Source organism: Hippoglossus stenolepis, chromosome 14, assembly GCF_022539355.2.
Source record: "Hippoglossus stenolepis isolate QCI-W04-F060 chromosome 14, HSTE1.2, whole genome shotgun sequence".
NCBI lineage: Eukaryota > Metazoa > Chordata > Actinopteri > Pleuronectiformes > Pleuronectidae > Hippoglossus > Hippoglossus stenolepis.
The window spans coordinates 21,164,951-21,180,257 of NC_061496.1; positions in this window are offsets into that span (position 1 = coordinate 21,164,951).

Consider the following 15,307-nt stretch of genomic DNA (forward strand, 5'->3'; position numbering starts at 1 on the left):
CAATTACATGACACAACCTTTTGGAGAGGGATATGAGAGGAGATGTTTTTCATAAAGTGAAATAACATTATTCTAAATTTGAACAATTTAAGAGAAAATAAGAAAGATCCACTGAAGAAAACTTTGCATTTAGAACCACCATGAAGGTGATGATTTAATCCAGGTTTATTTAACCACACATAATTACCCTTTGTACTTTTTATCCACATCACTTTGTTACCAGAGTTTACAAAGTGAGTGTGGTGGATTGGATGTGAATGAAATGGCCCAGCTCCAGCCAGACAGTGTGCGTATAATACAACTATCTGCAGCTGGTATCAGGCCATGACCTAAATGAATCCTATGCAACTGCACTGTTTATGCACAACAATTGATTGCACAATCATCTATTATGTATTGAATGAGGCCGGATGTACCGCCTCGCTGTTGTGTGTCATGGTTCTACACGGGGCTGAAATCTGCAGAGCCAGATAAGGGTACTGGCTGGACTGTCCATTCACAAATTTCTCATGAGGTCAACCAGCTGCTGGATATTAAAAGCCAGCGGGGTGGCGGGCAAGAGCGTATGAACCCTCAGGATGTTTTTCCCTCTGTCATGATAACACTTCTGGCTCCTTCCTTTGAAAAGGGAATGTCCAGCTACAGTGACTACACTTCATATCAAGGAAAAGAGAGGCATCCAGCGAATGTCACCAGTGCCTCATTGTTTGTGTGTGTGTGTTTGTGTGCGTGTGTCTTCGGTGAATAATTCATTCACAAATGTTGTTGTGCCGGTCAAGCACAGCTGTACAGGAAGGGACCAGACCCTCTCAGGTTATCGCGGCTCTCAGCGGACACTCACGTCATTCCCCAGCTCTAGTGCAGATGTGCAAAACATGGAAGGAAAACTTCCATAGAGCAGTGACAGCGACACAGCACCGACACACTGTTTCCTCAAAACAAACTAATACTAATAATCCAAGAGGAGATTACTAAAGAAAATCATATATTGAAATTACATTGTTACATTGCTGTTTAGGACTAAGAGAGCCATGTCAAGCTCATTATTGGTTTATCTATTCAGTTTAACGTTATTTACTGTTAAAGTTATTTGAATTGAATTGAATTGAATTAATACACTGAGTCTTATTGTATCAGTTTGGTGAAGCCTTCAGGAAAAAAACTGAACAAAAGTTATTCTTTGGGTCAATACATACCTACTTTTAAGAGCATTTGGTGCCATTCAATGTCATGACAACCATTATGGACTGTACATAGACATGTCTGTCATGGTACAAAGTGGTATCTGTCTTTTGGCCTAATTAGTATGTTAACTGTATTGTACTGTACAAAAAGATATAACCGAACAGTCAGGTGTGAAGTTCAGTCATTGAATGAGGTCTGTGTTAATGTAGTTGGCAATTTACAAGTACTGTTTCCACTCTCACCCCCCTGTCTCCCAATCAAGTTCTAACCTCCGCCCGCCCAACCACCTGCCCCCTTGACCCCATCCCATCTCACATTCTCCAGTCTATCGCTCCTGACCTTCTTCCTTTTCTCACCCATCTTATCAACACTTCCCTGTCATCTGGCTGTTTCCCTAACTCTCTGAAGGAGGCAAGAGTAAACCCTCTCCTGAAGAAAGCCACCCTCAACCCGTCTGAACTAAACAACTACAGACCTGTGTCTTTTCTTCCCTTTCTTACAGAAACTCTCGAGCGTGTTATCTTTGATCAACTCTACTCCTGTCTTCAACATAACAACCTTCCTCACCAGTCTGGTTTCAAGGCAGGCCACTCAACTGATACTGCCCTCCTTGCAATCTCTGAGCAACTTCACACTGCTAGAGCAGCCTCTCTCTCCTCTGTGGTCATCCTTCTAGACCTTTCTACTGCATTTGACACAGTGAACCACCAGATCCTTATTTCCTCCCTTCAGGATCTGGGTGTCTCAGGCTCTGCTCTCTCCCTGCTCTCATCCTACCTCAATGACCGCACTTACCGGGTAACTTGGAGAGGATCTGTGTCCGAACCTTGTCCTGTCAATACTGGGGTCCATCAAGGTTCTGTCCTGGGTCCCCTTCTCTTCTCTCTGTACACAAACTCTCTCGGCTCTGTCATTCACTCACATGGTTTTTCCTACCACAGCTATATGCTGATGACACCCAACTAATCCTCTCTTTTCCCCAATCTGAAACACAGGTAGCAGCACGAATCTCTGGGTGTCTGACTGACATCTCTCCGTGGATGTCTGCTCACCCACCTGAAAATTAACCTTGACAAGACTGAACTACTTTTCCTTCCAGGTAAAGGCTCTCCCATCCATGACCTGACTATTACCTTTGACAACTCCCTGTTAGCCCCTCCCCAGACTTCTAGGAATCTGGGTGTGACACTCGAAAGTCAACTCTTATTTACTGCCAACATTATTGCAACAACCCGTTGCTGTAGATACATGCTGCACAACATCAGGAGAATACGTCACCTTCTCACTCAGAAGGTTCTGGTCCAGGCTCTTGTCATCTCACGTCTAGACTATTGCAACTCCCTCCTGGCAGGTCTGCCTGCTAGTGCCAACCAACCTCTGCAGCTCATCCAGAATGAAGCAGCTTGACTGGTTTTTAACCAACCTAAATTCTCTCACACTACTCCGCTCCTCCGCCCCCTTCACTGGTTCCCAGTGGCTGCCCACATCCATTTCAAAACACTAGTACTTGTGTACCGTGCTGCGAACGGATTGGGTCCAGTCTACATCTAGGACATCATCAAACCTTACACCCCAGTGTGTCCACTCCGCTCTGCATCAGCCAATCGGCTTGTTGCTCCCTCACTGCGAGCTTAACACTCAACAAAATCACGACTGTTTGCTGTCCTGGCTCCTAAATGGTGGAACAAGCTCCCCAATGACATCAGGACAGCAGAAAGTCTACATATCTTCCACCGCAGACTAAAAACACATCTCTTCCGACTACACCTTGGATAATAAAAAATAAAAAAATAAATATATATACCGTATATATATATATATATATATATATATATAAAAAAAGTAGCACTTTAGTAACACTTATTTGGCACCTACTTATAGCACTTTGTAGTTTGGCTTTCTTGAAGAAAATTGTACTTTCTTGATTGTTGTTGTTGTGGGTTTGTACCCTCATGGTTGAATGAACTTATTGTAAGTCGCTTTGGATAAAAGTGTCAGCTAATTGAAATGTAATGTAATGTAATGTTTGGATCAATAGTGCTGAGAGGAAGTGAATCAAGAGAAACTTAAATTGTCTTAAGAAGAAGAATCTTAATGTGAAACATTATTTGCTCCCCTTTAGAAAGCACTTCTCCGCCACGAGGTACCTGAAGGCAGATTTAAATGGCTTTAATGGCCCATTACTTCAGTAATATTCTCTTAATTTTTCAGCTATTACATTTCCCAGGTGTTGAGATGGAAATTAAAGATTCAAATTAGCCAGTACACCAGGATAAAGTAAACACTTAAGAGCTGTAGCAGTGGAGAGCAGAATGTCAGAAGAGAGAGTGAAGCACTGAAGGTTTAACAGAAGAGGGATTTATGGACATTTTCACTGGACACACTGTAATAGTAAGAAAAGCAAAGGCGTTACTAGTAATATTTAAAATAGCTGTGTTGTACTCAGGTGTCCCAGTGTGACAGCGAGCCGAAACAATACCAGGACGGAAACAATTGGAATCTGATACGATCTCAAGTGGGCAGATCAGTGGGAAAGAATCTGTTCATAGGGGTCTTGTGGGACCCAGGTTAGTCATCCCAAAAGAAACTGCTGCTACTTTGAACAAGTCTGATTAATCCAAGCACTAATGCTGGTGTGTGCAATAAATCATCAAATCTGGCAATGAATACCGGTTTCACCTGTTGGTACATTCACATGTTGCGGGTTATGCAGTTCAATATACTGTATCTGGGCAAATTATGTTTATTTGATTTTAATCGAAACATTATTTGATTTGATTATGTTTTCATTCATTGTCCATTGTTGTTTTCAGTCTCCCTGGTCTTTTAGAGCTCCAGCACACCTACACATGATTCCTTTTAATTTGAAGTATTTGCAATACTGTGTAGGTGTCCCGACTAAGCTTGACTGACGTTTCCCTCCAGTGTTTGACAAGAGATGCTGAAATAAGGAAGGCTAGTCATGGCACATTCCCTCCTCGCTTACTGGCATCTTCCTTTACCATGTTAAGTTGCATCATTTTGCTGCACCCATTGGCTTCGTGGAAATAAACCTAAACATATGCAAGTATCACAAATACCCACACTTCATGGTCCCAATTTTCTTTGAGAGGACTAACCTATGTAAGACCCTTCACTGCAGACTTAAACCTGTGCCTTTTACAAATTATAACCCCTCTGCTCCTCTGTCTCATCTTCATCAAATAGTACAGCGCAGTGGTTGCAGTATATCTATTTTTAATTCAGTCTATTTTAATTCATATACGCATTGAGGCTAGGAGTGAATTATATGCAGAACTAAGGCTAAGGTTGTTCAAATCACCCACTACAATGACTTTATCTGTACTAAACACTACCTGAGATAATAGGTCTAATAAATAAGATAAACTCTCTGAATAAGGGGCAGGAACTCATCTTCTGTTCAGGTGGTCAGGGCCACATGGTTTATACAGGGTTTTGAGAGAGTGACTGCTCTAATAGAAGCACAGAGAAGTGACTTTAAGACTGTAAATATGCCCCCTGGTCTCATCCTGAGTTGTCACACCTTTCGATATCTAATAAACCCAGTCACTGCCAGTATGCTGTCTCTCCAATCAGACCAGGTTTTACCCAGAAAGTTCACCGATTATCTACAAAACCAACGTTGTTCTCTGGACCCCACGTAAACAACCAGCGCCTGAATGATGACACATTTCTTAATTTCTTCGTGTACAAAGCGACTCAACATTAAGTTCTTCATAAACGAGTCTCACTACCACAGTCATGAATAACAATTAACTTTTGATATATTATAAAATAAACTTTACCTGCTGCCAGTGACTAAACAAAATTTGAGATTGGTCTGGAATTCTCTTTTTGCACGTACATGAAGACTAAAAACGTCACTGTGGATTTCCCATTACTCAGTTTGACGTGTCATATCCAGAAAGGCACTAGCATAAAGGATTATATTAATTATGGCTGCATTCCATTCAAATCCCCCTACGTATATATCTAAACCCTATATTGTGCCTGCTGGCTAACTGGCACAGCTCATTAGTTACACTAGTGTTTTCCTGCTAAGACAAGTCCAAATGTCTGCCACAAAAGCCGCTGTAGAAAGATGCGTAATGGATGTGTCACACAAATATAATTTTCAGATACACACTGTTATCTGAATGATCAGGGATGTAAGACAGAGATGGGAGAGTGAACATGTGCGTACACATGTTTATTTAGCACTGGAGGGGAAGGAAGAGTGATATCCTTACTCAAAATAATGAATGCAGAAACAGGATGTTTGTTGTGCACTGTGAAGAGATATTGTGCAGAGAATGGTCGGGTAGGAGAGCTTAGAAGTTAAATTCACAACCTTCCCCTCCAAAGAATCACAAAATTATTAATTCTGTCCAATATTATGCAGCAAAGCAGTGTATATGGGGAAATAACTCCCTACTGACTCTTTGAATAACAGAATTTGTTGTTTTGTGTTTCAAAAATCAAATTTGATTCTACCAAAGTCAAGTTAAGTCAAGTAAACAGAGCCTGTTTTAAAAATATTAAAAAGGGGGATGCCTTTTCAGGTCAATGATCTTTGAACATCCTGTGGAGTTGCAGACAGTTTTAACCCTACTCAGATTCCTAAAATAACAAAGAATATCCCCAGGGCAGACTTTCTTCAGGGATATTAAACCTAATATACCAACAATCCAGTTATAATAACTCCACAGACAAAACAAAACATTTGCTTTTATCTGCAAGTCATGTGCAGGTGACAGAATCTCCAGTAAACACAAAGGAATGAAACTCTAGATCCTTAAAATACAATATAAACCAGCAGATAAAATAATCTAGAACTGCAGGAGTCTTCCCTTACACTGAGGTTTCCTAAACTGGGTGCTGACCTTTCGTTGAAGCAGACCCGAATTCCAATTTTATGATTGAAGCACCCAACCCCAAGAACATTTTTTAAACTATAAAGTCCTGAGGTGAAGACAATAAGTGCTGGATTAGTATTGGATTTAGGCTTCTTAAGGAATTTGAAGAAGAAAGTAATTACACTAAAGACCAAATACCTATAAAAGGTTCCTTTCTTGTTCAAAAGACATAATAATGGTAATGGACTGTATTTATATTGAGCTTTTCCACTCGAAGGGCTTTACACTAGCCACATTCATCCATTTACACAGATTCATACAGCACTACTACACACAACGCTTTTTCTATCACTCACAATTCACAGTTTTGGCACAGCCATCAGGGACAATATTTTTGTCATGCAGACTGGAAGAGCCTGGGATCGAACCGCCACCTTCTGGTTAATGGACAACGTGCTCTACCTCCTAAGGAAAAGAGTTAAAACAGTCTTTAATGAAAAAAGTTAAAGCTTGAATACTTTTTCCTCTTTATTTTCCCAGATCACTTTCACCCCCTGCCCTCTAACATTGAGCACAGTTCCAAGGACACCATTTGTCCGAAAGGGGGAAACAGGGACAGAGAGGGCCTCTTCCTCTGACCAGGAGGGTTCAGTTGGAGCAAGCCACAGACTGATAAATAGTTGTGGATGTAGGCCAGCAGCTTATAGTCCCATCACACATTGTTACCACCACCCTAAGACCAGACCACTCTGACTCGGCACGCTGCGTGTCGTCAACTTGGTAGAATTGACGGTAGCCTGGGAGGATGCTGCTGATGAAGTGAGTGAGAGGAAGAGGCTGTTATATGCAGAGATGAGGCAGAACAATGTGGCTGGAAAGCAATAGTCTGCCCAGTGGAGGTTGGCTGCAGGGGTTTTGTTGCAAAGTCCACCATCAGGCTGCTCAAAGATCTAGTAATCAACAGACAAGCCCTGTGCCAGACCATACAAGAAACATCACAGGCTGCAGAGCGCTGCAGCCAATGGCTCTGGATCAGGAGGAAAGATCCCAACTGGGCCCCAAGATGTTAGGGACACACACCCAGGTCTGATCAGCCTGAGTTAGAGGAGGGTGTATTGTGTTTAAAAAGCTGAAACAAGGCCAATGATGCTAGGGTACACAACTGATGATATAACATCACACGATAGCCGACATCTGCTGGTGGTTGGCAACTTATCATCATCAAATGCGGAAGACATTCAAACATACAAGGGATATTCATCATCTTGTCTTATGTTCTAAAATCCATTAATATCTAACTATACATGGTGGATTCTCTGTCAGCCTGTTCAATGTCTGTTCAATTTCCTCAGCAACTCCTCGATCTTTTCAAACTTGGCAACTGAACTGCTGAGAACCCAACAAAGAACAGTGTCGACTGTGAGGTTGTTTGGATGAGTGGTCATTGAGAAAGCATGAAACATTGCATTTCCTCTTGTTACTTGATATTGCAGTGTGGCACCTGGACAATTTACATCGTGCTCGAGGCCAGGATACCATGTTCTCACTCCTGTTCTAACAAACACACTCACTGTTGTCTGGAAAGTGTCTTTGGTATTGTAAGTCGCCTACACAGAATGTTTGTGAGAGGTGCTATTTGTGTGACATTGTGCAGACCACCCTGGGGTCAGCTGAGAACAAAACAGATCCATGATTTTATTGTGTAACACTATTAAGTGTTCTTGTGGTGCTTTTCAGCTGCAAGATGGATTTCAGGCATTGACATCACTGATGCCATAAAATGTTCATGTGAGCTTTTACCCACAATTGATACATTTACTCCAGTACTGCCAGGGGACAGTAATATGTAATGACAGGTTTATTGCTTGGGACCCATGTGCAGTGTCAACTGTAAAGTTGTTTGGATAATGCTCCGAAAAAAGCCCCTTCCAAAAATGTGCACAGACACTACACTGGTGTTTTAAGTGAAGAAATCATATTAAGAGCTGAATACACAATATTTCTGAGCAGACATGTTTGCACATGTTTGTTAAAATCCAAGCAATTTTGTTTGGTATTTCAACAGCGCTCACCTCACAGTGATTCAAGCTAAATCACAACAATGGATCCGAAGCACCATCAAGCTGATGATGTTGATTCTCAGGACAAGTTGAGAGACAACCTCATTGTTCACTGTTTGCATTGTGTCTGGTAATGTACAGAGGAGGAGACAGAGAACGTGTGATACCAAGAGTCTGTCAGTGTCTGTCAACATCCACTTATCACACACAACTGGAACAAGAGAAACGGCCTAAGTTGTGGTTTCAAACATCAGCCAATGGCTTCAACAGTAAAAAAGTAGATACATTCATCACCTCTAGAGCAACACAAGAAAAACCACAGGCTATAACCTCAATATTTATGTGGGCTATGTGACATCACATACCAAGGGTCAGTACGCACACGTAGAGATGAATGCAATGGAAATGAAATTTGACTGCTAAAATATTGAGGGTTAACTGTGTCCCTAAGACAAAGGAAATGCTGCTCCAGCTAAAAGAAGCCAACTGTCAGATAGCAATTTCTACAGGAAACACATTTATCTGATGTGGAGCATGAAAACTTGAAAATGTCATGGACAGATAAAATATGGACGAGTTGCAGGGACTGACTTAAACACATGGTGGGAATTAAAATGAAAAATAATATCTAGATTCTTCAGAACACCATAAATGATAGGTCAGGCTTTAACTGTTTTTTTTTACAACAACTCTGTGCCTCAGGGGGTAGAAATGATATGATGGGCCCAACTTGTTCCAGCTCATGTTGGAGGAACTGTGAAACACACATTGCTTGCTCTGGAGAAAGGTATTCGATGCCCTTGAAAGAGTTTTCCAACAGGATATTCCACATAAGCCCACAGTTGCATTTTTGTAACTAAGGGGCCAAGACATGCTTTACATTCAGCCTTGCAGTCATTTTCATTAAAGCTACCTGGTGGCCATGATGGTTGAGCAGATGAAGGTGAAAGTTTGGGCAGAGGTCCAGGTTAAGCATACATAAGGGGTCAGAGTCTGATCAGGTAATAATTGGGCATCCTGCAGTAAATAAAATAGAGATTTCTGTGTCTAGAACTGAGCAGTTGAGCTGCAGGTGGATTAGTGAGTGGTGTAAAAAGTTTTTTTTGTTCTAGTAGAATATGCTTTTCCCATATTTATAATCCAGATCGCCAAATAATAAAAGCGTGAAAGTTTGGGGGCATTCAGGATGAGTCCAACAGATGACTTTGTGATCGTCTCTGAATGCCACCAGAAATTCCCTGATCTTTGGATAATCTTGGATCGTCAGATTTGAATGATCGCATGAGATGATGTGATGTTTTGATTGTTTTCTTTCATCTCTGCCTGGAAGATATATTAGCACCAGGCAGAATGTATGGCCAATTTGTGGTACATGCAGCAGGGTCACTGACAACATGATGTATGGGAAGTCAACGGCTCGAAAGCCCGGTCAAGGTAACTAGAATATGTGTTACGGTCAAAGGTCCACAGGGCTGATTTGGATATGCTGCTGGTGGGATGGTGGATTGCTGAGGGGGGAGCTGACTGGTAAGCTGGAGGATTTTTGTGCGTTCACGGGCCTCGGGCGGAGTTGGTGCTGTAGGGGCGGCTGGTGCTCAGGAGGCAGAGCAGAAGGTTGTGGTTCCTTGAGCAAGACAATGTTGGAATCCGAGCTTGGCTGCGTGACTTGTTAATATTTTAACTGTTGTCCTATTTTCATTTCTCCACAGTGTCTGGAAGGCATTTAAGGAGGGTCTGTAAACGATTTTGGTTCTCAGATCTCTCTTGGAAGACCTGTTAATCTCAGTGAGACAACCTGATTATGTAAGGCATCCAGCTATATACAAAACTTGTTCTTCATTGGATTGAAGGAGTTGTAAAACATGTATAAATATGTACACCTTGTATAATTCCATATGCTGCAGTAAATCAGGTAATGAGTGCACTGGACTGTGGGCTGTTTCTCATAATCCCTCAACCCCTTCACATATGGTGTTAATGAGAGAGGGAATCTGGGAAAGCATGCACCAGGAAACCCGGGTGTTGAGACCTTCGGTCAGATGTCACTCCTGAGCGTCTCCCTGCTTCGAACCTCACCCAATAAGAGTCATGACTTTGAATCACTCAAAACAATCTAGAAAGGTATCTCTCTCACATGGTATACTGTATATACAGTGCATGGACTACGTATCCCTGTCGAGTTTGTCACAAGGTTTGTCACATTTTTTTATGTTGCAGCTTTATGTTAAAATAAAAAAATTATCATGTTGTCAATTTACACTCAATACCCCATAATGAGATAGAAAAAAAAGTATTTTCTTTTGTTGATTTACTTAAAAGAAAAATCCATTATATCACATTGACATGTATTACGTGTATACGTATTTAGACACTTTGCTAAGACACTTAAAATGTTGCTGAGGTGATAAGATCATCTGATTGGATATGATTTGTGAAGTCAAACATATTTCATATCAGAGCAGGAACCAAGCCCTGAGGTCGAAAGGCCTGGCCTGCAGAGCTCAGCGACAGGAATGGGTCGAAACACAGATACATGGAGGGTGACACAAAAAATACTGCTGCATTGTAGGTGCATATGAGCACAGTGGCCTCTACAACTCTTAAATAGAAAAAGAGTGGAGCAACCACAAGTAGATGACTGACTCTATGCATGCACGCCCTAGTTTTCCTCACATCAACACCATATGTCAAGGGGTCAAGGGATATCAGAAAACAGCAGGCGAGGAATTCCACAGTGCATTTATTTCCTAACTGTGTCCAACTATTTACGTATTAGAGATGCTTCTGTCAAATGCAGAACCGTTTTAAACCTGTACATTAAAGGATCCAGTTAATAATCACATAGTTTTACTCATCTTAATTTGTCCTCCAAGAAAGATCTTAGAACCCTAATCTTTAACAGACCATCCTCAAATACCTTCCAGATACTGTGCAAACATTTTAAAATGCCACGAAGGCAACTTTCATGCAACAAGTGAAAACGAATGCAGGATGTTAAAAAAGTTTTGTAGGAATCTCTGAAGTGAATAACAGATTCTACTTACAGAGCTAATCCAGGGATATTCAAGGTAAAGTAATCATTGGATTATGTATCAATACTGGAAAAGCAGGAGATGTGAACTGTTTTGAAAGGTACGATTCCACTCTCCATTACAAAGCAATTAAGTGTTTAAAAAGTATAATTGTGTGATCCACTTGGTTTAATTGCATTTGGAGAATACACAATGTCCAGAGCAAAGATAACAGGGGAGAGTATAACAGTTCGAACTGGAATGAATGGCATGTTTGGAAAAGGTAACTCTGGGTAAACGTCATGATCCATGTGCCAGATCCAAAGAAACTGGAGATTAAATGAACACAATACCTTGCTTTTGTCAGCCTCGCAGGACCAGCTAAATATTTGATGAGCAGACAAGTGATATCCTCCGGCCCAGTGGAATTTTCCAGCTCACACAAAGGTCCAGAAGAATATTTCACAAAAGAAAAGGACCCTTCTGAACGGCCAAAGCTTTAGTGAAGATGGTGGAGTTGATGATGCACATTACATTCTAAACGTTTCATGTATTTTACATTTAAATAATATTGATAAGGCTAAACAGTAGAACACATAATTCTTTCAAGTTGGATGACACTGGGACCTTTGTTGACATGATAAAGACTGAATGATTCATCATTTTCTGTAACTGACGTTGGACGTGAGACATAAACCTCAGGATAAGTGTCAGAGAGGAATGAGAGGTGTGTGTGTGTGCTGACACAAACAATGTGGCATCAGGGGTGAGGTGCGCAGTCACATGTGAGATTAATGACTACCTAAACTGCACAAGGATGTTGACACACTGACACTTGGCTCCCAGGCTCTTTACATAGACTTTCACTCTCTTTACAAAACTAGTTAAACATTTCAAAATTGTCTTAAAGAGTGATAAAAAGGCTGCATCAAATTTAAGAACGTGTTTTAAAAAAGCCTTCAAACATGGTGCCGCCCTCTGCTTTCAAATATAAACCAGGTGATTCATTGAGGTTGTTGAGTTCCTCCCTTCGCTGCACGTCCGGGTGTCGAAATCCTTTCACGTAAAACACAGCCACACTTCTGATTGTTTAGCTTTCGGCATGTTGCTGAAGTGTCGGCTGGAGTTTGAAGTAGCTACCAGCTAACTGTAGGCCAATGTTACGTTGTTAGTTAGTGTTTCATGTAGTGTTTCATATAGTAACCTAGTGTAGTAGTGTGATTCTAGTGTTGTCAACAACAATGAGCATATTAGAGAGGGATGGTTGCTCTGTGGTAAATGTAATGAAATGCTGAACCATCGGATCATAACTGACATTTTGTTTTTACAGTTGTAGTAAACATTTCGATTGCTGACAGCAGGCTCGACCCATCAGAGACGTCACTATTACACCTGAGGACTGTAGTTAGTGTCGTATTTCTCTTTGACTTTGTGAATAAAACATGTTTTTATTAAAATGCAGTTGACATCATACCTACTTTGGGCTTCTACGCGAATATATGACAATGTTTCACAATTTCTTTGCTTGTGGTACTTCTACCTAGGATGGTTAAAATATTATGACTGATAAAAAAAAACAATTCAGAAAAGGAATGGGATTTTTAGTCTATACGACAAACAATGACTGTTGTTTGTTTTTTGGCGCAGCAAAATAAATAGTTTTTTGCTCATTCTTGCCCGCTATTTCACCCAATGTAAAAATGTTGCCACCAACATTGGGGCTGCTTCCTCTGCTACTTACACTGGGTAGCCAAGATGGCAACCACAGAGGTTCCATACAGATATGAGAGTGATAGCGATAGCGATCTTGATCTCGACCAGAAAGAGAGTCAGTTCAGTTCCCAAAATGTCAAAACAATATCCTTAAATTGGCACATATATATTCAAACAGTCTAATTAAACAAGATACTCTCTCGGCAGTGGGAGGAATGAATACAATATTACAAATCAAACAAAGTTTTAAAAGTTGTTTATCTTCTGAGTTTGCTCAGTGTTTTATATTAACAACAGAGACGTGGCAGCCATCTGCTGGAGTCCTGAGCCCTGCTGGGAATGTAGCCTGTCACTGACCTGACACACAGGGCTGGGAACAGAAGGTGCACTCTCAACACATGAGGAAGTGCAGTGTACCTTAGATAAAATGTTGCCCCTCAACGCCCCAAACCCACAAATACATGAACAACACACAGCCTACACACACACACACACACACACACACAACTCATCCTCACCAAACCAACACGTCCCGCTCCCCCTGCGGTTTGTGTATCTCAGAGCTTCTTGTTGGCAGAGTCCACAGCAGCACCCATCCTTGGCTGTGCCAGGGTGCACTCAGGGTTGTATGCTTCCTGAGCAGCTTGAGCAAATATGGGAAGTGGTGGAGACCTGAAACGTAACCCATATGTTGCACCCATGTTGCCTTTTTTTTGGTCACCCCAGCATGTTGTTCAACTGCTAAAAATGTACACTGAAAAGAAAAATAACTGGCTCATTTTTTACTTGTTTAGACAATTCTTCAAGAATTGGCCTCAGGTACACTACGTTGGTTTATTCCGGCCACAGTCTGAGACAATGCTTGTATTCACTTAACAAAGTTGTGGGAAGTGTTTATTGGAATGTGTTCTGGTGTACATCATTTTTCTAACTGAAGACTTGATGTTATCTCTGTTACATAGTGGCTCAGTGAAAAGGGATGGAGCTGAAGCATCACATGGTTATGCATGAACCATCACATGGTGCTGTTGAAAGACATTGTGATGTGGTCAAGGAAGGTCATTTAAGAGGAGGCCCCGGAGTTATACTTTTATATTTTTTATTTTTTATTAATACATTTATGATTCATCAACTTCACAGAAGTTGAAGACAACTTTCTTTCTGGGTATTTGCTGCAATATTTCAATTTCCGGAAATCTAGAAAAGAAAGCAGAAGGAGTCAGTCCTGTCGACAGAAACAGCCTTTGGTTCTACGGGCACAGTCCACCATTCTTTCTGTTTCCTTCCCACCTCAAGCTTAACAATATACAGGAGGTGTTTTTATTAAACGGCCAGATTTACCACAAACAGTATCGGAAGAAGAGTGACATGCTCAACAAATTTACTGCCACTGCCAGGAACCACAGCAAGTTGAGCAATCCCAGCCACCACGCTCTGACATGGGACCTGCTGCACAAAACACACGTCCCTTACTTTATATTCTCTAATTCTCTAAGAGGTGATGTCAGGAGATGAATGATGGCTCTATTAATAGTCTGATTAAAAAAGCTCACATGTACAAGTTTAATAGGTGTGGTATGCTTGCTGAGACAAGAACATTTTCATCCTCATGACAATATGAATTCCAAAACAGTGCATGCCTCTTTGCCCTCAAGGAAACTTGGCCTCTGTATGGTCTTATGTCTTATTCACCTACAACTGCTGCATGAGCATGGAAGCCAAACCAAAGCAATTGTTCCTGGGGAATTTAATTATGATCTTTACTACAGCAGTCCTGCTTGCCAAACCTGAAGGCTCAGTTAATATGCATATATATATATATATATAAATGATTTGACATTAAATGTTATTAAAAGCAACATTTTAGATTTTTCAAAAGCATTGTATAATTACTGTTAGACTAAAAATATTAATCTCAGCCGTTCCTCTATTTTTTGCAAACAAATATTTGCATTCAGCCACCCTCCTTCAGTGGTGGGATATCCTGCTTGTCTCTTATCAGCTAGATCCTGAAACAATGGACTCTGCCCACGCAGATATTGTGCACTGGGCCTGACGGTTTCACGTGCTGCTCTCCTCGTGTCTTTCCCCTTATGACCAGATGTCCCTTTCTGGGCTGCGGCCAGGATTTAGGAGGATTTAGAGTACAGTAGGGAGAATGGAAACAAAAAAAACAACCAAAACAAAACAAATCAGACAGCGTGTCATCCATTACTGTTCTTTACAGTAGCGTGTGGCAAACCTAAGATCCGGTTAACCTCCATTTTCCAGCGAAGTAGAGTTGATGAATCACTTGTGACAACCACCTCAGGGGACCAACTACCACAAGCAGTTGCGCACAGAGAGATTGGCTGGCCCTGCGCTCGGAAAAATGTGATTGTCATATGCTTTCAAATGAGCAAAGCTGCACAGAACACTCGCTCAACACTGTGTTGAGCGAGGTATGTCCAGGAGCAAGCAAGTAAGAACAGGCCATGAAAAC